This window comes from Podarcis liolepis, assembly GCF_965112155.1.
Source record: "Podarcis liolepis genome assembly, chromosome: 5".
In the NCBI taxonomy this organism is placed as follows: Eukaryota; Metazoa; Chordata; class Lepidosauria; order Squamata; family Lacertidae; genus Podarcis; species Podarcis liolepis.
The window spans coordinates 38,037,412-38,065,331 of NC_139556.1; the positions used below are offsets into that span (position 1 = coordinate 38,037,412).

At 41.1% G+C, this 27,920-nt stretch overlaps 1 protein-coding gene and 1 long non-coding RNA gene across 4 annotated transcripts in view; one reads left to right on the forward strand and one right to left on the reverse strand.

Annotated features, from left to right (window-relative positions):
• RNLS (renalase, FAD dependent amine oxidase) overlaps positions 1-27,920 on the reverse strand; it is a 96,296-nt gene that overhangs the window by 40,805 nt on the left and 27,571 nt on the right. The window lies entirely within an intron of this gene.
• On the forward strand, positions 23,208-27,770 carry LOC310706898. Its single transcript, XR_014526234.1, has 3 exons — positions 23,208-23,290; positions 23,580-23,677; positions 27,242-27,770. It is a non-coding gene; the product is annotated as an uncharacterized lncRNA (long non-coding RNA).

Here is a 27,920-nt window from a genome sequence, read left to right on the forward strand (position 1 = left end):
GGACTACAACTCCCATCATCCCTAGCTAGCAAGACCAGTGGTCAGGGATGATGGGAATTGTAGTTCAAAAAGAGCTGGAGGCCCAAGGTTGGGAAACACTGCTTTAGAGAATACTCATAGAAATAAATGGGACTTCAGCTAGTGATTAACCTAATCTCCATTGATTTCAGTGGATGTACTCTAAACCTGAATTTGACTCTCAGAAATCACAGAATCATAGAGTTTGTGCCACAAGATTCCTGAAGCGAAAGCACTTCCACATAGGAAATATTTGGTATATTTATAACTCTGGCTTTCTTCCCATTATGGAACTCAAGGAGATGTACATGGGTTTCCCAGAATGTCTCACATCTAGGCACTGACGAAACCCAAACCTGCTTCACTTCAGCTAGACTGCTGCTTCATGTGCCTTGTACACCACACACTGTGGCACAATACCTTGAATCCTTAATATGGGTTGGCATATGAAAGGAGCACAAATGCGGTGAAGAGAAACAACGATTAGTTGCAGCCAGATTACATGAACGTGCATTTTTTAAATGGGTATCACATTTCTATCTTGGCAATCCTATACATGTCTCCTCAGACATAGGCCCCACTGAGTTCAGTGGGAGTTACTCCTACGCAAGTCAGTATAGGATTTCAGCCTAAATCCGTTGAGTATGCTTCCTGTGCACCAATCAAATTAATTTCAAACTAGGTAAAACTCAAGTTAAACATTAGCACTGAACAGATATATAAGCAAAGCTTCCACATGTTACAATAAATATGCTATTCTGGTGTGTCATTAAGGGTGTAAATAGTAACAATAATATTTGATAATTGACACCACAATCCTAGGCATGTCTGCTCAAAAGTAAGGCCCATTGAACAGGAAACTATTTAATGTATTGTAGCCTAAATTTTATTCAAAATTGTTGGTAACTGGGGGCTCACGCACAGTAATAGCATAATTTTATGAGTGAGTTTGAGATGGTTGCTCTGATACCAGTTGTCCGAAGCCCCACATGCTATGGTGACATGCAAGTCTAGAGATAGGTAAGTATTTTTATTCTGTTTGATTCTATAGCGCCAAACCTACATAATTTGTATTTTCCGAAAGAATACATGAACCAAAACTTCTTTCAAAATTTAGACTTCTCTGAATTTTGCAATGCAATTCTCCAGCCAATGTGTATACCAATGAAAGCAACACATACAATTTGATTATATTAGGGTACATTGCTTTCAAAGAATGTGTACATTAGGCAAAACTGCACACAAACATCTTTATTACAACAAATACACACTAAAATGATGGTGAATTTTCATGATTATTTTCTTTTCTAATGCAATCTAGAAATGGAACTGTGGTGAACTGAATTTAAGGCTTGAGAAACAGAGAGAAATCGAAATTAACAGATCCACCCATGTCTATAAGCAACTTTGGACATTTGTCTTACAAGTAAAAAGTTTATTTTGGCAATTTAAATTCTGCTTATCCATAAAAAGCAGGGAAAGTTTAAAAACATACTCTTTATGTAAGACTATAGAGAATTACTGTTTGCGTTATGGAGAAAACTTTTAGAAGCACTTCTGAGAACAAAACCGTAACATAGGAAACCGCCCTTGAACACTGTTGCGACTTGTAAGGGTAGAGCTGTATTTTTAAAACGCAATGTGAGAACGAGCCTGAAATACTTTCTTTCCCTTTAGAATAAAGGACATTTTGCAATCAGAAGCGACACTGTTTCAACCTGACAGGCCTTAAACTCTATACAGCATTATGTCTGAGGTCTTGAATTATACAAAATTACACATTACATTAAAAGTTGATGAAGTCAGCAAGCAAGAAAACCATTCCTTCCTTTGTGGGATTTCTCTACCAGAGAACCAGAAGCTGCTTATTAAGATGCTATCTGTGAGGAGGCTATAAAGAAGAGACTTTAAAAAAAAAAAAAAAAAAGAAGCCATTTGTTAATCATTAAGGTTTTTTTTTTTAACTGTCACAGTGAAAGGATGCTGGCTTCTTGCCACCGCATAGGCCATTTCCAGCTGCAGAGCATTTGACTGCTTTTATACTTACGTAGGAGGTAGCAAAGGTTATGAGAAAGACATGGTCCTCGAGCTGAGTTTCCTTATCATGTCTTCAGATTTTAAAGGGCAGCACTGCAGATAAATTCAGCCATGTTAAGGCTTGCACAATAATGGCAATTTAAAAAAAAAGATATGCAAAAATGTAAGTGCACTTCGAATGTGCTGAACTTCCATTTTGGTGTTTCTACTGAGAGCCGCAGCATAATAGTTATCTTTGCAAGAGCACAGTGCTTAGGAACATTACGGCAATTGTCTATTAACGAGCGGCATTTCTAAATCACTGTCGTCATGAATGGTTTCCTATAAAGTTTATTGCCTGAAGTTTGTGACACGTGAAAGATGTGTAAAGGGTACATTTATGGAGTTATATAATCAAAGCAGGGGAAAAGACACGAAGAATTACGTCGCAATGAGTTTTATGAAGTAACATAATGAGTTACAACAACTTTTCAGGTGCGTGTATCAGTTCAGTGAAACAACTGAAAAACAAAACCTGGCCTACATTATAAGAAACTCAAGCAGCTATTCATATAAAATCCTAAATTACTCAGCTAGAACGCTGTTCTGATACAGACCAACTTAAGTGGAATACCCTGATTCTAAAAATATTACGTAGGCATATGCCTCTCAGTGATATCATTGCCACATATTCCCAGATCAAATGTGCTATCTGGCTAAGGCAAAACACCTGAGTCCCACGGTTCTCTTTGGGAAGGAGTGAAGTACATTCTCTGAAAAGTGCAGCAAAAAGAGCTATAGCTGTGTAAACTTTCATGTATTGAGATTATGAATCATCTTTCTAAATACAGAAAGTGCATGGAGAAAACAAGGACACCCAATAGTAGTTTCTTGTAAGCTCATGCTTAACCAGAAAAACCTTCCTCCAAATCCAATCACAATGATTTGGAGGGCCCTGCTCATAAATATGCTGTTTCATTATGCAAAGGGGAGAAATGGCTCTTCTGTTAGCCTAGGCATTGTACTGGTGGGTGGTGAGAGCCACCCTGGATGCTTGCCTGTGCCAAGAGATTGGAACGTAAATTACACCCATCTGACAGGCTGCACCTTCCAACTATTCAAAGGTTTGCTTCATAGAATCATATGCACACGTCTCTCAAAAGGGATAGATATATAGATTTTGTTGGTTCATTTATTTCTCACCTTTCTTCCAAGGAGCTCAAAGTGGTGTACGTGGCTACCCGCTCCCAATTTCAGTCCAAAGTTGCCCATTGAGCTTCATGACCAAGGGAAGATTTGAACCCTAGTCTCCCAGGTCCTAGCCGAACATTCCAACCACTACACCACACTGGCTCTCCTTATGGTTGTGACCTAGGTTTTAATGTGCTCCTAGACACTTCCTAGAGTGCTACAGGACTAAACAGCTAGAACAAGTGTGGTTAATGGAAAAGGGTCTAGCGGGCATGACTAACCCCTAGTTCTATAAGCGAATTGAGTCACTAGGCAGTTCCTGAGCTTAGCTAAGAACCACACGTGTTAGAATTGCAGCTCTTGTTGCAATCATGCCAATAAAAATTGTGGTCCAGGCTATCCAATATTCTGATATCTTATTTCTTTCTTCCAGCAAGTACCTGCACCAGCATTACAAGTGAGATCTGTAACAAAATGTTGCAGTATATTGCCGCCTAATAATAGGAATACTTCTGTTCTAGGTGCCAGCCAGCCAGTCACTCAGCCAGCTGTGCCCTCCTTTAGGTTGCAACAAATCAGGAAATGGTAGCTTGTGGCCACCCAGATGTTGTAAAATTCCAATGTCCACCCGTCTCAGTTAGCATGGTCAGGGTTCAGGTATGACGAGAGCCCAACAATATCTGCTATAAGGCATTAAGAGGTCAAACTGAGCATTTCACACCACACAACTTTCTTCCCTTTCTAACACTCAATCTTCTGTAGGTAAACACTATACTCCGTTCTTATTGGGGTTTTGTTTTAGGAATTTGGGTTATATTTAATGTTAATCTTACTCAGAGTAGACCCACTGATGTTAATAGACATGACTAACTTAGGTTCCTTAATTTCAGTGGGCCTACTTTGAACAGAACTTAGTTGAACACAGTCCTCGCCTCCTTGGGTTTTTTTGTGTGTGTTAAAAATTTGTTGTGCTTTGGTAAAACTTAAGGGTTCCCTTCAGCATACTGATACCTCTCTCTTCTTTCTCAGCAACCCCATTTTGGCTACAATCCTGTTGGTACCTTGCACGCAAGTTCACTATTAGAAGGAGTGCTATTTAGCTTAGGGGGTTCAGTAGTTCATATTTTAGCAAACCCAGCTTCTCCTCTGGGGATGGGTCATAGAGCATCTGCTTTGCATGCAAAAGGTTGCAAGTTCAATCCCTGGCACCTCTAGGTAGGGCTGGGAGACAATTCTAGAAAATTACTGCTAGTCAGTGCAGACAATATTGAGTAGATGGACTAATGCTCCAACTTATTATAAGGCAACTTTCTGTGTTCCTGAAGTGCACGCATACTGTATTCTGTTCTGTGCATTTTGAAAACAGGGTAACTGGTTCACTTTTATCAAGTGATAAAATTATGAATTCCAATTGTCTGACTTTAAGATCATGTGCTGGCAAAAGGGTGCGTGGCATAGCAACAGCCTCCCCCCCCCATGGATGTATTTATTAATTAAGCTGGAATTACTCCATGGTCTTTGTAATCATTTGGACCACGCCATGGCAGCTTTGTTTCCTACCTTGAAGTGCGGAGATTTAGACAATGAACCTTTTCACGGTACATGCCATAAATATAAAACTCTCATTGCTTATATAATCTTAATTACAAAGCACTTAGCAAATAACTTTTGCATAAAGCATAGCATGCCTCAAGCAGTTGAGGTGAACAATGAAATAAGAGCATTCATTTTCTTCGTGCATGACACTATTTGCAGAAATGGCACTAAAAGCCTTTTAAGTCACACAAAAGAGAATCTGGGTTTCTGAGGTGGCCCCTCCCTCGTCAGAGAACAAAGGCACGTCTAGTGATCTTGACTGACCTGTTTATCTCCTCCACACTCATGAGGGATCAAAATAATATTTGGTTTAGGAGAATTCACTCATGCACCTAGCTCTAGCTGGTAGATCTCAGGTTTTACACACCTGTGCTAAGGCACCTGGCTTAACCTCTGCACCACGTAAACCAGGGATGGGTAACTTGTGGTCCTCCAGTTACTGTTGGAGTCTAACTCCGATGAGCCCCAATCAGCATGGACAATGGTTCAAATCACTTGGCTCCCCGTCCCTGATGTAAGCAGAAAATGCTTACTTCCCATTTGTTCCAACATTCACATGCTGGAAGAACGGTGCTTTGGAGCGGGCTGCCCTCTGTGTACTACCCAGATCTATGTATTCTTTCCCTCTGAACCAGACAGGGCCAAAGGCAGAAATCGAGCAGATGAATCTCTGCGTCCTGATGTCATTGCTCAGTGGGACGCTTAAAAGTCTTCCGGGCAGGAGAAGTGAGAAGAGCAGGCTGAATGTGGCCTAAAGCATAAAGTCAAAAACAACTGTGAGACCAGCTGGAAGGGAAAATAAAAATATATATGGGCAATACCCCAGGTTGGCGGATCACAATTTAAGGCAATCCCATCTTCCGTAGGCACAACACCAGCTTCCTTTCCTGTTTCATCCAGAGATGGAATATACCCACAAGATTCACAAAGCTTCCTTAATGCTTCTACACAACACAGATTGGCCCAGTGATTCCGGAGTGGGTAAGAGGATCTGGCCAGATACAGTTCTCTATGTACCATGCTGACAGAGAGGCAGGGCTGCCCACCTGTCAATCACCTGGCAAGACGCCAGGAGACCCAATGTCAAAAGAAGTACTAGTTTAATGGCATTCTGAGTGCGGTCCCCATTCCTTCCTTTCTTCCTTTGCAGCCTGGCTTAGACACAAGTCAAGCTACACCAGGGGGTTCTCAGTTGGCTGATTGGCACTGACAACATGCCTTTCTTACCAATGAACAATTAGGTGTGAATTCCAAGGCTCCCACTTGTTCCTTTGCAGCTGTGTCTTTACCTGCCCCCCCCCACATCTGCCAGGTGTGGGCCAACTGGGTGTTATTTGTGGAATGGCCTCATGGGCCAAGTTGGGTCTAATTTTGCCTGTGGGCCATAGACCTCCCACATCTGCAGTAATGTACCACCACATTAATTTTGCATGGCTCATTTTTTGGAGTCAGAATATTGACAGATCTTTCTACCAAGTGCAGTCTTAGATTCCCTCCAAACCGAGCTTCCATTGTGCTACAGACACTGTCAAGACACTGTCAAGGATTCTCAGCAGCACCACACAGAGTTGCTGAAGTGAAAACAATGGCTTGTTACCTTCCTTCAGCAGATTGGAAGCCACTTCTCCCCACTCTTTGGGGTGGGGTGGGGCCCTGTTGACTGGAAGGGAAGCAGGTAGAGTGGAAGTTCACATGTGAATGCATCCCAGGCACAAAAATCATCTGACCCAGCCTATCCTTCTGGGGCCAGAACAAAGAGCTGACATCTACTCCCACTTAAAGTCCTCAAGTGATTCAGCGAAACCACATCAAAACACTATGGGAAGCAGCTGATGGGCTGAGCAGCACAAAAGACATACTATAAGCATAAAACAATCTTTCTTCACTTCTGTGAAGCGAAGCATAGTCAACCCCTGTCTTTTCTGGTCATGCTTTCTTTTTTAAAAAAGTCTCTTACAACATACAGTGGCACCTCAGGTTATATACACTTCAGGTTACATACGCTTCAGGTTACAGACTCTGCTAACCGAGAAATATTATCTTGGGTTAAGAACTTTGCTTCAGGATGAGAACAGAAATCGTGCAGCAGCGGTGCAGCAGCAGCAAGAGGCCCCATTAGCTAAAGTGGTGCTTCAGGTTAAGAGCAGTTTCAGGTTAAGAACAGACCTCCAGAACGAATTAAGTTCTTAACCCGAGGTACCAATGTATACCACTTAATGCACTGTCTTGATACACTTGCATATTGCTCTCACAGCCCACCCAACGAAGTATTGATCCCTCATTGCAATTGCTGCTCCACTTTCATTCCCATGAACATATCACTGTGTATAAGAAACAGTATTTCTTATGCAGGACTCTCTCCTCATGATCACATGTCCTTAATATTATGGGCTGGTTAGTTTTACTTCCACTGATTAATCCCTCTGTGAATTTTCCCCACCTGGCATTTCCCTTTAAAATGATTCCTTCCTGTTTTTAAGAAACATTCATGGGGGGTTGTGCAATTTTTAAAAAACTATTCCACTTCATATTTGGATAGAGGATCTGCATTATACACCTGGTACAGTGAGTTCTATGTAAGCTCACACCATAAAAAAGCAATTCACTTTGGGGGTGTTTATAATCAGGAACAGATTAAAGCAATGAGGATCTTATTATACTCAGCCAAAGACTGAGAACCCACCTCCCAGATGGGGGAGGAACAAATCTGTCAGTTTTGGGTTCTCTCCCACCCCTCACCCACAGAGTCCTATATCCTCTCAAAACAACCTTTGGACGCCAGTGGTTGGTGCTGGTAGTGTAGTGGCAAATTCAGAAGTGCAGGGTTCCTTTATGACAGTCATTCCACACCTCCTCACAGCCATGCCGCCTTCTAAGAGTATACAATCTTCTAAGATTATACATCAAAAATTAGCTTTCGGTCTCTTACTTTGTTTGGAGCTCTGATGAACAATATATGCAGGATCAGGGTATGGGTTTGTTTGTTTTTAGTTCATCAAGAAGACGACAAAGGTAGAAAGAGCAAGAGGCTTGGCTTTTGCTGAGAATAAGTTACAACTCCGAGCAAATCACACAAACACACGCTCAGAGGAAAACGTTTTTGAGTTTTGCAGAACAAAGCAAAGCAGCTTTTAAAAGTTTCAACAACACAGCCCAAAAGTAATTTTTTTTTTAAAAAACCCAACCCTTATAGGGCAGAGACATAAATGTGCAGAAATTAAATTACAAGTCCTCAGCTTCAAAATACCAGGGTCCTTCCCAAAGCAATAGCAATTTGCCTTCAAATGATGCCCGTTTCAAGTGTTTCCCCAGAGGGGAGGAGGAGGCAGAGAGCAGAGCCTTTAGATAGCCCAGAATGTCCTTGGCAATGCTCTTGGCAAGGACATTCTGGTGCAAAATTGCAAAACTGCCTGAGGGAAAAATCTTGGGTGCTGCAGATAATGACCTATTAGTCTCGTTCTTTAGCTACTTAGAGGGCAATTAATATGAGAACTTTGCAGCAGCAATGCATAAGTCAATGCAAATCATCACTCATTGGGAGCTGGGCTGTAGGGTGCCAACATGGGGACTTTCCTAGAACTCTGCTCCCACAAAACATAATGAATCAATGACCCTGGCTAACTACACCCTTGGTTGGCGCAATCCTAAACTAACCCAAGGTTAGTTAAAGGACAATGCACTAGAAAAGTCTCTTGATGTTGTTTAGCGCACAAGTAATTGAGCAAGAAATAACTATAAGGCTAAACCCACTGACTCCAGGCCACAAAGTGAAACAGGAAACAAAATATAACTTCACGGTCTTTAAAAGAGATATGGGAATTGCTATGGCAGAATATAAATGACATTTTTTTCTTTCCTGTCCCTACATTTCTTTGAAAGCAAAATCTCAAGTGAATTGTGTTGGGCCAAGGAACCGTTTACTTCAAGGTGGAGTCAGTGAATCATGAGGAAAAACTGGAAGTGCTGGCAGGCATATGCTAATCCGCTGTACAGTTTGTTCTCTTGACATATATTAGGAAATTGCTTAAATAATAATAACAATATTAATATATTTAAGTATTTCCAGCTGGCATACATATCCTTGATCCAGCACATTATCTGCTGCACCAGCTGGGTTAACCGAAATCTGTTATTTAGTGACAGAAAACAATTGTCACTGCTCTGGTCAAAAGGCTCTGCTCAATGGAAATTAAACTCCCTGCTTTCTCCTCAAATTTCACATCACCCTGATTGGGCAGATGAAAGATATTTGATAAGATAAGTGGAAGTGATTGGCATTACTCAAAATATGTATTAATTACCTGTGACTGGATGTATCAAGTTATTCAAGCTTGTACATTAGAAATTAATGAAGGATATGCAATATTTGCCAGTGAGGCTTCGAGAATCTTCCGTGATCTAAATATATTGCAGATAACAGCCTTCTAGCATTGCCATGTTTTCTGTGCTTGCGCCCTTCAAGGTTCGTGTCCACATGTGTGACAGAAGGCCTGTGACAGAGCTGTAAGCAAATGCCTTCACAAAATTCTCTAACTCAGAGGTTTTCAACCTTTTTAAGTCCACGGCTCCCTTGACCAACTGCATTCTTTCTGCGGCCCCCCTGTGGGGCTCAGGAGCCCAGTTATGTCACCCCTTGCCTGCAGAGCTGGCAGCCTCTCACCCTTTTTCGAACACCCTCCCTTGTGCAGTGTTCTCTCAGCTTCCTCTCCTCTCCCCTCTCTTGGGAGTCCTCTGGGCTCTGCTGCCCTGGTGTCTGAGCTGCCCCTACCATCCCAAAGAGAGGTACCTCCTCACACTGCCCCACAGGGGCCTGGGAAGAGGATGCACCAAGCCTTAGTGGTCTAATGGAGACTGGCCAAAGGTGAACACTTTACCTTGGGAAGCAGCAGTGGGTGCTGCAGGGCCTGCATGGTGGAAAGGCTCCCCTTCAGCACCAGTCATTCTGCTCCCAGGCAGGTCTTGCACACAGCAAGCACAAGAAAGGCCAGCCCAGTGCCTGCCTGCCTGCCTGCCTGCCTGCCCAGGCTCCCACTTATCTGTCCATTCCCAACTGCAAGGGCTGGTGGACTGGCTGGCTAGGCTCCCTCACCTGCTTACTCCAAGGCCGCCTCAGCTCCAGGCAACAAGCACCTCCTGATCAGCCCCAGAGCCACCATTTGCCTGCAGAGCTTGTAGCCAGGGCTGCTGGAACGAACAGATGTGCAAGCCTTGGGGAGGCAGAGACGCGAGGAAGGGGGGGGGGAGGAAAGAGGGGCAGAGGCCAGTGTTGCCTGTGGCACCCCTGAGCAGCATTCAGGGCACCTCAGGGTGCCACGGCACACTGGTTGAAAACCCCTGCTCTATTCTATCTGTGGGCAAAGAAACTGATGTGTTAAAAAGAAATAAATCCTGAACTTCTGCAGTGGGGAGTAAAAATTATCCCAAAGGTGCTATTTTTCTAGAAAAAGAGATGCTGGAACTTATTATGAGTGCCTCCCTTGTTCTCTTATAATGACAATGGTGCACACCTAAGAGGTGCTGGAGATGAGTTCTGGTGAGTTCCAGCTGGAAAAAAGCCCTGGTTCTAGTGGTGGAGAGTAGTAGGTCTCACCAACAACAGTCACAATAGCACACTTGAGGTTGTTTGTTTGTTTGCTTGCCTTTCAGGGTTGGGGGTTGTTGTTGCTGCTGCTGCTTCTGCAGGTGGGAGCAGGAGCAACTGTGCTGGTAGTCTGGCTACCATTTACATCTTCCAAAAATCCCTGGACCTACCTAGTGCCATTCTGTGACACTGGAGGAAGGTGGCCTACAGAGAGGATGACATCTACTCTCTCTCTCCCCCACCCTCGGCACATGATGGAGAAGATTATGAAAAGCAGACTTTTTCTAGCTAAGAAAAGTAAAAAAATTCTTCCACAAAAAAGGTCTTCTGAGAAACGTCTCATGTTATCCTCAGCTCCAGGAAGCACAGGCAGAAATAGGATGGGGCTAGGAACTTGTTGCAGTGGGAAATGGTGGGTTAAAGAGTTTGGCCTGGCAAGTCAGGAGGCAGTCAGTTTGGGTGGTACTCAATGCTAGTCTTACTCAGAGTAGACCCACTCAAATTAACGACAATGACCAAGTTAATTCCACTAATGTCAATGGATCCAATGTGTGCAAAACTCTCCCACAAGAGTGGGAAATCAAAAGATCAGGAAGAATCATCCATTAACTATTTCTGCATAGAATGTGATGTGGTAGATAAAATGTTAAGAAGACATTCTACAATAGCAATCCTCTGAACACAGCCTCTGTAACACTACACTCTAGAGGTCGTATCATATTTCAGTCCATCTCAGATCTCAGTCCTGAAAGATTGTTGGCAACAAGGTGAAAAGATGAAAAAGATTGCAAAACGCATTGCATACCATTGGATCACCTTTCTTGGAAATGATATTGGGTAGACTTTTAAGCAAGGCATAATAATTATTCATGACATGATGCAGATTGTGATGAACAACTCTGTGTACCTGCCAGTTGTATATGGCTGCACCTATGAAAGTTGAGCTATATACCTATAATGGATTTGACTGCAATCTGAAACACCAGAGACAGGAAACCGGCGGCCCTCCAGATGATTTTCGACTCCTGTCAACGCCAGCTATTGTGGTTGAGAACAACAGGGGTTATAGTCCAGCAAGATCTGAAGGGCAACAGGCTTCCAACCCCTGCTAGACACACCTCCCCAGGAGTAAGTCTCATTTAACTCAATGAAACAAGGTTCTGAGTAGACATGTATAGGACTGCCCTACAAGTTAGCTGCACGATACTCAACAGATGGGACAAGTTATTCATCAAAACTTGATTTAAGTCCCATTGATTTTACCTGGATCCTGACTTAGTCTGGATCCAACGCATTAATTTTTCGTACTTTCAAGCAATGGAAAAGAAATGTCCTAAATTACTGTGAGATACATTCACACATTTCCAGCACAGGCAGAAAGGCTAGTGAGGAGTTTTGCTAAGAAAGATTGCCACAGTGAACCGATAAAGGTGAAAGCAGCTGTCCCCACTCTTAGCTTGTGTCATGGAAGGTAGTAGTGGAGGGGAGGGATGACAAAGACCAGTGTCATATCAGTGCAGAGCCACTGTTGACATCAGAAGTAATCCTCAGAATCTGTAGGCATGCAACCAGGAATGCTAAAAGGATTTCCTGGGCCCAGGATACTGCATGCGCATTGGGTCCCTTGCTTTCTCCCCTCCCCAAGCAATCTACGGCCGAGAAGCAGCGATGGGTCTAGCTTCCTAGGGGCCCGCAGGGTCAGATAGCGGTAGGCATTTTGCCCCCCACAACTCGTTCCTCCTCAAATGACACTCCTCCTCCCCCCTTGTGGCCCCACCCCTTTAAAATAAATCTTTACCAATATGGCAGTCCCCTCTTGTTAAGGAAAAATATAAAATTTTGAATTTGTTGGGGGTAAGACTCACCCATTTTCTATGCCTCACCTCCAAAGGAATCATTACGGTTTCCCATGCTAGTTATAGCCAGATTACAGCAACAGACTGAGATCTCCCTGGAATCTTCCACACAGCGTACAGATGAAAAATAATTTCAATTTTGGCTGTTTCTGTTTGTTCACTTCTCTATATTCATGTTTCCACACTCAAAAAGTGTGTGTCAGAGGGCAAAAACCATTCTTTACTAGCATTTGCAGGAATCTTTGAAAATATGCACTTTGAATAAACAACTTACTTTCGTTATTCACCAGGATTTTCTACTCACAACTTAAACAAACTTAGACATCAGAAGGTATTCTAGGATTGATCTTTATTATCATGTGCCCCTGTTATATTGGTACACCAATGCACAAGGCGGAATAGTAAATTAAAGTCTACTTTCTTAAACTAAATACTTTTTTTAAAAAAAGTTAATTTGCTTTCTCAAAATAAAAAAGCCTTTCATAATTATTCAGCTACAATTCAACCACATGTGAAGCATGTATACAGTGAACAAAAATGGCACACTGAAAACCCCAAGGGGATTCCCCTCCCACAGTCTTTGATCTTCTGGACCTCATCCTAGTTTTGCAGAGAGAGAATGAATGATGCGTTCAATCACAGCTCTGGCTTCACTCATTGGCTAAAACCCTTAGTGGCTAGGCTAGTTTATTTCACAGCAACTGTACGGGGTGGGGGTGGGGCAAGGAGATGTTTCAGTTTATAACTTCTTTTACAGAGCATGCAGGGACTCCCCCGCCCCCTTTAAAATGCAAGGTAAGAGTCTATGTGCCCTGCAGGGTTTGCATTTATCTGCCCTGAGCAAATCTCCTCATTTCCTACGTTTTGTCAGTTTTCATGGCAAATTAGCAGGTTGTATTGGCTTTAAAAAAGGATTTTGTATCCATAAAATAACGACACAGTATATGTTATGCTGACATTATTGTAGCCAAATGTTATCGTTTATCTTTAAATACAAGGGCAACCAATCACATATACTTGGCCAAGTCTTTAGTTCTGCAAAGGCCCATTGTCCCTACAAAAGAGAATGTGCTGAGCGATCTACTTAACAAAAGAATCAGTTTATGTTGAACATGATTCCTGAATCTAAATATGAACTTGATGAACAACGTATAATCTGTTGTGTGATGCCAACAACAACAACAACGGGATAGGGAGAAAAAACTCTTTCAACATGTTGGATGGGGTAATGAGGGGAAGGGAATACAAACTGTGCCCTGGACAGCAAAGTCCACAAATCTCTAATTTCTGTTAGCTCTTCCACACTCCAAATTAAAACTTTTATTAGATGCAGATATAGATAGATTTATCACCAGATCATTTTTCTCTTCTCCCACACCTTTTTATTTTTATTTTTAAGAAGCTGTCTAGTCTAATGAAGAGTTGTGGACTGCTTGAAAACTTGAAGATCTTTTTGTGACATTTTTGTTTGCCTAATAAAAAGTACTGCCCTACTTTTGAAGTGAGTTTATTTTAAAATAACCATAGTTCATGTTAACACAGTTTCATATGCTCCATAAAAAAATAATAGAGGTGCATTAGTCACAAGAGGAAAATAAAGGGGGGGGGGGAGAAAGGGGTGGACAAAGGAAGAATTTCAGAACTAGGCATTGGGGGAACATGTTAGACCTTTAATCTGAATATGGTGGCTTGTCATCTCAAAAGATGTTTGGAGCACACCATGCGAAAGCAAGCATAAAAAAACTGACTTTGGTTTGAGAAAGTGAAGATGACTCATGGGGCTATGAATCATGAGATTGATTCCTATTGTGTATTCTGGTAGCCTCTGAGAAGGGTTCTAGTGAGAGACCGAAAGAGGACTCTTGCTAGATGAAATGTATCAGAATGAACGGGGCACAGATAAGCAACGGCAATGGAAGATATAATCTGGGGAAATACATACAAATACACACAGACACACACAAACACATATCTCAGCCTTTGGTTGATTACTCATCGCTAGAGAACGTTTTATTGTGTTGTGCAAGTCCTTTTCATTTCTGAAAATTTTTAACTCAATGGCCCACCACCTTTATTACATACCACAAATCCCTTCCTTTTAAAATAATGGTTATAGTTCAGGTGTCTATTTCAAACAGTGCGTAATTGGCATTTCAGTTTTAAACAAAGTATGCCTGGCACACACCTTTCTTGCCCTTATACTGGGAAATAAAACTTGCAGATCAAAGCACAGCTTTATAGAAAGTACTATCTAAGCGAGGGGGGAAAACACTTTTGTGGAGTATCACTACATTAGTATGTATAATTTAAGTGTGTTTGGGGTCTGAAGTTCTGAAGGACCCAAATATTGATATGAATTTGCATACCACTGAAATTCCATAATTTATTGATAGGGAAGCCTATTAAATAATAGAGGTGATGCTTGCAGCAGTTAGAAAGCTTATGTATAATTTACAAATAAAAAAACCACATAGGTGGAATTCCAGTTTACTTGCACAGAAGTACTGTGCATACTGTACATTTAAAAGTCAACTTCTAATTTCTATTTCCACAAGATGCATTTTGAGATCTTGGGGGCAAGTGAAAGCTTTGTTTGAGAAAACCGGCTTTGCTAGATAAACATCTCTCTGAATATTACATATTCCCAGTAATCGGAGACCCTCTTGTTACCCAGATCAGGAGCTGGCCTGAGCATCAAGCAGAGTGAGGCAGACACCAGTAAATTTCTGTTCTTCATTATAAAAGGAGGACTGAAAGCATGAGGGTCACTCCCTTCTTCCAGGACCTGGTACCTTATTTACTGAGAAAGATTTATATCTTGCAGGGATGATGAACCCGGTGCCTGTCCAGATATTGTTGGACTCCAACTGCCATCATCGCTGACCACTGGCCATGCTGCCTGGGGCTGGGGGGAGCTGGAGTCCTTAAAACATCTGGAGGGCCACAGGTTACCCACCCCTGATATACCGCTTTATCATAAAACTCTCTAAGTAGTGCACAAATTCTGAAAGAAAAGTAATACAGGAAGGGACATTGCAGATTGGCACTGCAAACAGGAAATGGTAAAACATCTCTAATCCACACCATTACGTGACTAGAAGAACACAGAAAGAGCTTTCAGGATCAGACTATCTAGATCAGCACCCTGTTTTTGACAGTGGCCAACCAGATGCCAAGTCCAGAAGAGGACCCGAGGGAGAGAGAACTCCCTGCTCCTGTGGTTTCCTGAACCATCCTCTCACCGGGTATCTCAACTGCAGTTTTTCTCGAACACACCTATGGAAATCACTCTACTGTGCCAGGCTATATTATTCTTTGTACAAATAAATGGCCACATTTCCTGCAGTCTCAATAATGATTGTGGGGGATCAAACATAAAACGGCAGAAAAATGACTGGACGCCACATAAAATGTGAATGAACCAAGTATGGCTATTCTTGTATGTAACTGTCTCGTATGGAAGCATCTCTAATCTCTACTTGAGCTATCTTATTCCTAACCACAAAAAGTCAGATCAAATAAAAAAAATATGGTTTAACAAGATTTTCAGAAAATGCCTAGGTTTGGACTTTAGCAAGAGCAAAAGTGGCTGGGAAGATGCCAAAAATATATCCCCACATGCCCTCCGTACTGGCCTTGTTCACTGCATTGCTGACAGCTCTCCTGGTTGAACTTAGAGCTTATGATGGGTGGTCTTTTAGGTACACAGGACCGAGACACTTTTGCAAATGCAAGCCATGCTTTTAACAGCATCAGATCACTTCGACTGGCACCTCCTTGTTCTAGAGCTTGAAGAACAAGACTGGTGTCACATGAGAGATGATTTAGTTACATGCCACTGAAAACGAGCATCTCAGAAGCCTTACTTGCATAACTTAATTTGTTTTATTATTATTTTTTCAAAATTTGAGAAAACGTTTTCGGGCTGAGACAGGCCGCCTGGAGCAAATTTTTACAGCCGAGCAATAAACCTCTTAAAACATGGGCTTATAATGGAAATCCTGTCAGGGCCTTAATTAAAGTAGGCGCCACAAAAGCGCAACCACTTAGACAACAAATGGATTTTGCCGAGAACACTGGGCATCTACTGACCCGTCTGCCTTAAATGCTTCCATTTCTATTGAATTCCCAACCCTTTCGGTCCATTATTCCAGACTATGGTTCCAAAGACGTCTCTGAATCAGATCTCTTGTTCATCTTGCAGTAGAATTCGTGTTACACAAAAGCCCCATTCACTCGCTGTCCCCTCATGTGATTACCACTGTGTAGGGGGAAGAGTAGGACTGCACTCGAAGGCCCAGCCCCCCTCTTTAACCCCCTCCCCCCCTTCCATGCATGGAGGAGGGGAAGGTCTGAATGAAGGTGACCCCTAGGTGAGTAGACTCCCCACATGGTTTAGGGCGCTAAACCCACATGGTTCAGAACTCTACACTCAGGTCCTGCATGCAAGCTCCCACGGGCATCTAGTTCACTACTGTAATAGGATGCTAGACAAGGCACATCTACACCATACATCAGAAGCACATTTAACACACATTTAAAGAATATGGCTTGCCCCCAAAGAATCCTGGGAACTGTAGCCACCAACATATTGTTAAAAGGGCCATAAAGAGTTACAAAGCACACAGACTTGCATAAAACCGTCACATGCTAATTTATAGGCATGGATGCAAATTTGGAAACAATTAGTAAAATTTAAATAGAAATAGTGGGATACATTTGTGTGCCTGGTCAAGTCTGTGACTCAATATGCTCATTGTTGATGAAAAACCTCAAGGCCCCTATCTACTCTTCCTTAGTGGAGTTATTTTTATCATTAATCTGACCTTGGACTGGACACCACTTCCAACAGAGAACTGTCCTCTGAACTTGGAAAGATCAGGGTTCTTAGCTGAAGGGGAAGCCTTCACAAGTAGAAAAGGTTTCCTGCTGCAGAAGTAATCAAAGCCAGCGCATGTTGTATGATGGCAGGAGTGCGTCTAATCGTGTAGCCTTGCCACCCTTTTCTTCTCATGTTAGCTTTTCAGGACTGTAATACCTAAGCTCTGCAGAGGGCTTAGGTATAAGTTCTAACCACAGCATGACCTTCTGTTAATCCCTTCCCTCTGTCTAACAGAGGCCCATGGGAATATCTACAACCAAACTTACTCATAACCAATGCAAAATGTGAGTGTTAATGATCTGTATCCCACAGACTTGCCATAAGGTTTAATGAGTTCATCACGCCTGCAAAGCAATTTGCACTTTTAAATGCACTCGGAATCATTTCTTGGCAAACTGGGGCAAATGAGACTTCAGAAAAGAATTCACATTCAAATAGTGTAATGTGCTGTAACCTCCTACAGGGATCACAAAGGCACTACTGCTTAAATGTTAAATATGGTGTGTGCATTTTGCATCCAACTATATATAAACACCAAAATACATTTGGAAATTCACTTGTCAGCTCCCAACTCAACCTGGAAGTGGATGATGGAAATGTAGTTGGTTGTGACAATTCCCTGAGCAGAAATCCCCCCCCCCAACATGGGGTGTGCTTGTAGCTGTTTCCATTCCTATTTAATCTGTATAGTCCACATGACGCTACCCGCAAACACCAATCTCAGTGCTTTCCCCTGAGATTGGGGATCTGGACTACTCTGGTCTAATTTAAATAGGAAAAGCATGGATTAATAGCCAAATATTGCTCAAATATGAAAAAGGCCTATATAGGTTTAAAAATACAAACAACCCTCTGTTGTTAAATTCCAACTCTCATCAGACCCAGCCAGCTTGGCCAATCGTCAGAGCCACAAGTTCCCCATTCCTAGCACACTAGGATTCACAAGAATCAAGGCCCACGTGAAAGCTGGTTATTTGATGTAAGAAAGTGAAGGACGTCTGGGAAATGATTTAGAATGAGATGGGGGGAAAATGTTGAAATATACATTTGTTAAAAAACCAGAAGCCCTTCTATTGGGTATTGTGGGTACAGAAATTCATAAGAATGATAAAAAAATGTTTTTATATGCGGTAACTGTAGCAAGGATACTATTAGCCCAAAGATGGAAACAAGAAGAAACACCAACTAAAGAAGAGTGGCAAGAGAAACTGATGAGCTATGTTGAGATGGAGAGACTAACAGGGAAAATTCGGAACCAGCAGGACCAAATTTTCCTAAAGGAATGGAAGAAGTTTTGGATATATTTGGAAAGCAATTGAAACCAATTGACATTGCTTGTAGGGTTAAAAGAAGTTTTGTAAGGAGCAATTTATAAATTATTGTGAAAAGAATTAAGAATAGATGTATTGGAAATATGAGTTTATAGCAATAATTATAGTAACAAAATGCATACTTAGAAAGACTTTAGAAAACCATCAGTTGAGGTTGAAGGAAGTCTTAGGCTGTGATAGCCAAAAATTTCGAAATGATGTTTGAAAGGATGTTATGCTGGAGAATATGTGTAAAAACTAATAAAAAATTATTTTAAAAAATAAAAAAGAAAGAAAAGAAAGCTGGTTGTTTGAAGTCTGCTCATAACTCAAGTGTTTAACTTCTGAAAATTGCCACACGGGGCAAAAAAAAAAAAGGGGGGGGGGAAAGGCAACCTGTCTCAACCACAATGCAAATTAGATGTGCAAAGTGGCACACAAAGTATGCAAACCATTGTTAGTGGTGGGGACACACACAATACTTTTTAGCTGTGCTACAGAGATGTTTCAATTCTATATCTCCCCACCTCTTTTTTCCTCCTGATTAAATGTACTATCTTCTATTTTGTTCCCAGATCTAGATACTTAAATTACTTGTATTGACTTTGTCCATACATCACTTATATTGATTTATTGTTTATGTTTACTGTTTGTATGTTTACAAAAGCCTTATATTATAAGAAATTAGAAATTGGGGGTGGGGATAAGAAATGAGAAAAACTGCAAGTCTCTACCAGAGGCGGCAAAGACTCTTCATAGACATAGAGCATCCAAGGCCAAATGATTGTGAAAGGGACTCGTAGACAGGATCAAACCACTTTATCGGTAATTCCAGGAATGAAAAGTATTATACTACTCAGGTATATATTAAAAAATGTAATGTGTGAAGTGGTGCTTAAGCTTTCATGTTTTCTGGTAGATTAAGATCTGTAGTTTTGATGTCCACGTAGGGAAAATGTGTTTTAAAATACTTTTCTCTAATAGTATTTTCCCCCCTGGTCAGACAAGTCTCCTATAAATCTGCAAGTCAGTCGTTGCAGGGGTTTGTAAATGATCCAAAAGTACAATATGATTAAGCCTTTAATGGACAAACTGTAAACCTTAACAGATGCACTGAAATATTTAAAAGATCCTTATGACCTAGTTCTGATTCCATTGTTTCACCCCTCTAATGATGTTTTGAATTACACTATAAGCATTTAGAAGCTGCACCTACTCATAATGCTGGCAACTTCTCAGAGTTTTAAGCATATTATGTTATTACTATTAGCAATCCCTTGCTGGTATTATTTTGGAATTATGTTCTTAAAGCATCCATTTTAAAATTATGTCTTTAAAATGCCCTAACAGAGGAGGGAGGGAGGGAGGCAGGCACAAAATCACATAATATATTCACATTTCATTATTGTAATTTACCAGCAAAACAATCTGCTGTATCGAGCACTATTGTTGTCCTTATATTAATTTAATTTTGAGAACTAAAATATAAGTTCTCGCTGTGTCATTGTGAAGCCTTCATCTCATCCACAGAAGTACCTGTAGGGTTTTAAGGACAAGAATCTTCTGGGAAAATATTGCCACACAATGTCATAGGATTTTTAAATGGCTAAGCTAGATACATTAAATGAAGTTGCAAAAGGGCGTTTTTTCAAGTATTAAAATACACAAACTTCAAAGCAACACATAGAACAACCCTGTACGCTTCTGAGTTCTTTGCATGAAGGACAATATTCAAATATGGTTACGAGAAATAGTGGTAACTGAAAGGTTCGGTGCGCTAGGAGTCATGAGGAATATGATCCTCTTGCATACCTTGGAAAGCTGCACAATGGAACAGCCAACACAACTCAATATTAGCACAGTCCCTTCAAAGTGTAGCAGTTATAAAGCTACAATGGGAGTAAATGCTGTCTGGGGGAATCGTTGCATTAGGAGAAGGCGAAGAATATAACCCACTGCATAAATTATTAAATCACAGTTAGTCTCTGCACCTTTCTATAGTAGTCTCAGGTTTCATATATTGACTTGGCATTCCTTCAGTTCAAAGCACTTTAAAACACAATTAGAAAATTGTGCAGCCTTTCCAGTTGCAGCAGGGCCTTAGGACACCAAATCCACAATAAGTTGTTGCTATTACTCAAACTCTGTTTGGATGCCGTCCTTTGGCCAAGGAACTCAAAAGTGTGCACAGGGTTATCTTGGAACAATCTGATGACGTACTTTAGGCTGAGAGACTGTCCTCCCCAAAGCCACCTAGACTATTTCATAAGCCTGGAATTCAGGCTTGATATCATGTTCTTTAATGGCTATCTGATAGGAAGTGAAACAGGGCTACCCCGAAATAGGGCAGCCATAGAGAAGCACGTCAGGTTGTGATTTCAAAAGACAATTACATTTTACAAAATTGCATTCCCACCACCCTGTCCCTTAATGGCCAGAGAGCCCATGCTTTTCAACTTCCAGTACCGATGAAACGTTGAGCACCGAGTCATAGAATTGTAAAGTTGGAAGGGACCACAATGTCACCTAGTCCAGCCTCCCGCAATGCAGGAATCTTTTGCCCAACTTGGGGTTCGAGGCTGCGATGCTGAGATTAAGAGTCAGAGTGTCTGTTCAAGAGAAAAAAGGAAATGTTTCTTGGGGGCAAGCCTGGCCTTCTGGAGTGCTAACAACCTATGACATCCTCGAGGTGAAGTCCTTTCCCTGAACTATGGGAGGAGGTTTCAAGGAAGAGTGGAAAGGGGGAGGGAATTACCAGAACCCCCAGATCCCAAATACAGCAATAAAGTACTAGGGTTTGATGCGGGCGCTACAAGGCTCCTGAAAAGGCACACACTCTTGTGAGCAATTAACTGTTTAGAACCAGTTGCAATAACTGCTGCATCTCCAGCAGAAGCACATCACTGCTTTGAGTAGCGATGCAGGACATGCAACCTCTTTTCCCCCAATGGTGCTTGAAAAACCAAATGGAATTTTGCTAATCTAAGTGGATACATTCATTGCTCCATTCACTCTGTACTTCTTCCTACCGATCAGGATTTTTCTTTCTTTCACTGCAATGTTTCCCCCGTCTTTTGTTATTGGTTTCCCTGTCCTTAGTTATTACAATAATCAGCCTGAAGAACAACCACATCTCAAGAAGTTGGGAGGAAAAATGGGCTTGGCCACTCAAAACGCGAAAACTTTTGACATCTCTTTTTTAGGCTGGAAAGGAATTAACCAGCAGCTTTCCCCTTACTTTAAATTATCAAGTAGCTGTGGTATCCCAGAACTCGTTCACATGAATGGTTATTTCATAACATGGCTCTAACTCACTTTACACCGAGCAAGCATTGAAAAACCAGGAAATGAATAATGAAAGCTACACTTAAAAAGACACCCAAACAAGTTAAGGTATGACAACATACAGTGCAAGTGGAGATGAATTTGAAAATCACTCCAGATAAGCAAAGAAATGCAAAAGTTCATGTAGAGGCTGTGAGTGGAAACTTGAAAGCCTCCAGCTGAAATTTCCCCTTATCCATGAAGTTGGAAAAGCAAATAGGAATAGGAGTATTTTCACCTTGTGAGTGTTGTAAGAGCTACAGTAACACAGAATATTAGTAAGCAGAATTATTACCTAACAACTCAGTGCTTTTTGTTGAAATTATTGCATTTAATAAAATATACTTTATTATGCTTAATTGGCACAGAGCATGAAGACTGATCTAGTGACTTCTTGTACTAAAAAAATAATAATACTCAGTGTTCTTTTTTCTTTTTTTGCCATGCTCTGCTGCAGGAAAAAATAAATAAAATCCAGAGCAGCTTTCAAGTATCCGTAGGAAGACTGTCCCTGCTGTTAGGCCTACAATCTAGTAGATACACAAAAAAACAAAATGGGTTAACATATGGAACTCATGTGTGAGTAAGCCCTGGCATCCTTATGAACAGGGAAGCCCATGACTGGCTAGAGCTCCATGTGCTCCAAAAATGCACATGTGGAGCATGAGAACTGTGCTGTTTGTGAAATGGCGCTTGTCAGTTTCGTGGCAATTTTTAAAAGACAGAATGTTCTCTAAATTCTGGAAAGTAAACAGATCAGAAATGCAGTAAGTGCTCCCACTTATTTTTGCACGATAAGTAAAACCTCTGTTCATTAAATATCAGACAGCCAATTTTTATTCTACAAAAGATGACTGTTTGGACAGAAAGACATTCTTTTAATCTAGCGACGTCTGGGCATTCTGTGTTTATGAGTGGGAGCTCCCTTTAAAACGAACATGAAAGGACAAAGCTTATACAAGAAGCCCATCCACAGTCAAGAAAACAATAAATAACAGAATAAGATCAGACAGATAATACAACAACACTTTACACTTCTCTTTTTTTTTTAAGTTCAGAGGTCCCATTTCTTCTTAAAAGCATGATAAACCCGTACATATTGTAGCAATCATATAATTAAGATTTCAGAAGAACAACCGATGGGAGCGTGGGGGGAGCTATGATAACAAACGCCTACTTTAACATATTTGGGCAGCAAGACCCACACAGCTCTCTGAGAACACAATAATCTCTCTTCATGTTGGGATTCCCACAAGTTAAAAAGAGCTTCTTCGTCGTCTTCTTCTTCTTCTTCTTCTTCTTCTTCTTCTTCTTCTTCTTCTTCTTCACTGTGGGTTCCCATTATCCTATGGAAAATCTGCTAAGGTCCAGAAAGCTAAAAATAAAACAATGACGATCCTACCAAATCCGACCAAAATTTATGATTGGGCTGGGTTAACAATAATTGGAAAGGAAAGGAAGGAAGGAAGGAAGATGAAACAGTAACAGAAACATGAATAACAACAACCAGAGGCAGGTAACCATCTATGTCTATAATCAATGGAGTCATTCCAAGTGATAAGAGCCGAGTAAGATTTTTGTAGGGGAGGACATGTCAAGCCAGAGGTGGAGGAAAGGCAGGAGGGAAGGCAACATAAGATCAGCAGCCAGCAGTGAGCATTTGGGGGAGGATGTGCATATTTGTCCATTTCTCATTCATGAGACTTCTGCAAGTGTTCACTCCTAAGGCCACCCCCTTTGTGCATCAATCTACAACCTCTTTTCCTTGCAAAGTGAATTACTCAGTTGCACCAATGATTGCACAGGTTACCGTCAATGAACGAATACAGGGAAAGCTGTTCTGGAAGCTAACGGGGGCCTTTGTAAAAGTTATTGCCGCTGGACACTTTTGACACACCTGCAAGTGAGTAATGTCTGATAAACAATTAAATCTGAATGGTTATTTTATTGCACTCCCAAGGTAGATGTCAACATCTTTACCAGTTTTGCTTTCTTTAAATAAACAACAACAAATGTAAGACCAAAGGACCAGGTAGCGCGGCATCTTGTTCTCCCAGTGCCAACCAGACAACCAAGGAAAGCCGAGAAGCAGTACCTGAACACAACAGTACTTTTCCCACATGTGACTTATTTATTATTATTAATTTTCTATTCCACTCTAAATATTAAAATAGTACAATTTAAAATAAACTAAACTCACATTTAAAACAATGGAAAACATTTTAATAGTCAGCTGTGACTATAAACAGACATGTTCTATGTGTGGAAGGAATCCTGATCATATAGACAAGTTCCACCCACTAGGTGATAAAAAATATAATAATGTAATGTAATGTAATGTAATGTAATGTAATGTAATGTAATATAATATAATATAATATAATATAATATAATATAATATAATATAATATAATATAATATATAATATAATATAATTACTTATACCCTGCCCATCTGGCCAGGCTTCCCCAGCCACTCTGGGCGGCTCCCAACAGAATATTAAAAACATCAAACATTAAAAACTTCCTTAAACAGGTACATCTGACATAGGTAGGAACCTTGGAAGCTGCCTTACACCCAGGAAGAACAATGGTCCGTCCAGCTCAGTATTGTCTAAACTGATTAGTAGAGGGTGGAGACATGGGGAATGAACTGCTCATGCAGCAAAGCATGACCTGCCCTGCTGAAGGCCAAATGACACACGGCCACATCTTCATAGTTCTGTCTGAGTATTTAACAACAACAACAAAATCAATTGTCACCATAGGGGCCCCAATCTAGCTGGGACCCTACAGTATGAGGAATTAGGGGGGCTTCTTCCTTGGTCCTGATTTGGAATAAAAGGTCCTACTGAAATTTAAGTCATAGCTAAGTTAGCTTGCAATCCTTTAATCTCTACTCACAAGCAAGTTCCATGAGTCTGATGGAATTTACTCCCAAGATAAGTGGGTATAGGACTGCAGCCTTAGTCCAATGCCTGGGTAAAAGTTTATTGAGTATTCTGATCCAATGCTATGGGGGTATTCAGAACTGTGGAAGGAGGACCTCATAAGATGTCTGGATGGTGGGGTGGCAACTTTTCGTTTCCATGTCTGAGACTCGTATGGAGTAATTATTTTGTTAAGATGAAAGTCAGCTACACAGTGCAGCAATGCTGAAGCTATGTAGGCGTAGCGAGTGATCTGTTGTTAAATGAGAGACTTTTGAAAGTCTTATAAAAGTTGCTCGGTACTTTCCAAAAGGAGATGAGTCAAATAAATAAGTAACTGGAAGTATCCTTAAAATAATTCAAAGCAAAAGCTAGGAGGATAGAAATGGGAAAAGAATACACATAGAATAATACTCATGCAGCAATGCAAAATTATGACATTGCACTTCTGCATTTTAAGAGGGTCACAGAACACCATCCAATGTAGACATAAAGGATCATTGTTCTGCTATGCAACACAACTGCCCACAGGAAATTAACATGGCCCTGAGAGGCTTTGAGACATGCTTTAGAAATCTAATTCTGTACTTTTTTACAGCAGATTTGTAGATTTTATCTTTAATATATCCTAGATGGATGCTGTGTCTCCCGCTTCCCCCCTTCCTTCTCTTTATCTGATTGCTGGGAAAAGGCTGAAATAATTATCATCTTAATTGAGAATGAGGTTGTTGGGTTTTTTTAAGTCTTGGAGAAGGTTTTCACATTCTAAAACTGAGGAATCATAACTCATGCTCTCGGAAGGTAAAATCCACTGCCAGCCAAATTGCTGCTAGTTGCTACATCCCATGAAAAACATATCACACTTCTTTACCGCTAACCAGTCAGCTGCTATATGTATGAAGGGAGACAAAATCAAATGGCAACTAGTTCTACTTTTAGAAAACAGAGCAGGATAATAACAACCTGCTCCATTGCCCCAGTGATGTGCACTGCCCCCCTCATTTATGAGCTAAACAAGTGCAAACTGATTCGGCAAAAGAAGTTGCTTTGCAACCTAAGCCAACACGGTGTGCAGTCACAGTCCCTCAGAGGTTGGATATCGAGGCATAAGTGGGAAGGAAATCTATCCTTTCTGGAATTTCTAGAATCCAATACCAGCTCTGGAGCAGCAGGTTTTACATCTCTTCATCAGACTGCTTTAAAATCCCTTAACTATAGTTTGTGCTGCAGCAGACAGAAGTTCTCCTGAGTTACACGTTCATCATTGTCATCTGTGGGCCCTAATTATATGCTGGGGCCTTTTAGAAAACCTGTCTGTAAAAAGAAATAGCTGAGTATGGAATATTGGCTGATTTTGATGTAGTCCTTGCTTGTTGATTTATAGCTGCCTTGGTCAACTTGGTGCCCTTCAGATGTTGTTGGACTACAACTCCCATCAGCCCCAGCTATCTCTTCTTAATTTCATTTATCTGTCTCTTTCCAGGAGTGACTTATAGATTCATGGGTTTTTTTTCCAGATGGAACTCGCTAGGACTCAGTTCCGGCACCTCTCAGGTGTGCACCATTGGCATTCTAAAAGAACGAGAGATGTTCATGGTGAGTTCCAGCACCTCTTTTTCTAGAAAAATAGTGCTGATTATAGCCATTACGTAACTATCCTCTAGGGATAACATGCTTAACAAAAACGTTTTGGTTTTTTTTAAGGAATCAGCTTTCAGCGAACAGCAGGAGCAGCACAGTATTTCAAGCATTAAAAACACTGAATGAAAGGCTCAAAAACCTACCGTATTTTTCGCTCTATAAGACGCACTTTTCCCCTCCTAAAAAGTAAGGGAAAATGTGTGTACGTCTTATGGAGCGAATGCAGGCTGCGCAGCTATCGCTGAAGCCAGGAGAGCAAGAGGGATCGGTGCACACCAATCCCTCTTGCTCTCCTGGCTTCAGGGATAGCCATGCAAAGCCTCTTGAGTGCAGCCAGAGCGCTCCTGCCTCTTCGCTCAAGAGGCTTTGCGTTGCTTTCTTGTTTCTTGTTTTCCTCCTCTAAAAACTAGGCGCGTCTTATGGTTGGGTGTGTCTTATAGAGCGAAAAATACGGTAATTTCCAAACCTAATTTCCAAATTATTCTAGACGCATAATTGCTATCTCTTTTCTTTTTTTTAACATGACTGTTGGCAGTGAAAGTGGTTCTAGATTCAATACTAGTAGGAGATGATTTTTGTTGTCAAGTTAGACAACAAATTCTGAATGTTATCCAGTAGGTAAGCAGCCTTGCCAAAAAAATTAAAAACTGTATCATGTGATTACAACAACAAAGGTGATTATGACAACAAAGCGCACACACAATTTCAAAAATTGAAATCTACCCCAATTTTATATTTCCTAGTTAGGACTGGAACAATACTTGCCAAGGAGCCCCATGGCCAGCAGTTTCAAGATCATAGACTTGCCCCTGTTCAATGCATTCTATGGTCACTCAGGAACCAATTTCCTTATGAGTTTTATTTAAGGCTAGGTCAAAGCTTTATTCCTTTCTCTAGGTGAAAAGGAGTTTCAAAGCTGCAGAGGGGTTCTGAGGTGCACTGTGTGGGTCGTATGTGGCATGGATGTAGAAACTGTTTCCTTACAGATGTTGGATACCAACTCCCCTCAGCCCCAGCTACCATGACCAATTGTCAACCATGATGAGAATTGTATACAACAACAGCCGGAGGACCACAGGTTCCTCAAAGTACTGATGCTAACTCACAAAAAGTCCAATCGCCTAATAAACCTAATAACGAGGAAGGACAGCATTAGTCTTAGCATTATATGTTTTGCCTTGTATTAATTTGTTCCTGTGAGCCTGTCTTATAAGCTGCAAAACCTCAGTTTTTCTCCTTTAATTGGAGCATATGATTTACAGCTTTCTTCTGTAGCTTTTATGAAAGACATTTTTAGCTGTCCCGTGTGAGTTGCTAACATCTGCACTGATGAAGAAATTGCAAAAAGGGGGGGGGAGGGAATGCATCTCACAAAGGATTACAACTATCAGATTTTTAAAGAGCAGTTATATATTATAATTTGATGTGCTGATAGTTTTTGAAGTACAGTCCAATGTAAACTTCAAAAGATAATGAATATTTCATTACCATGGAGCTGACAGAAAAAGTTCAGAATTAGGACAGTTAGACTATATATAACCACTTAAACGGCCTCAACCGTATTTAGAGGCTTCAA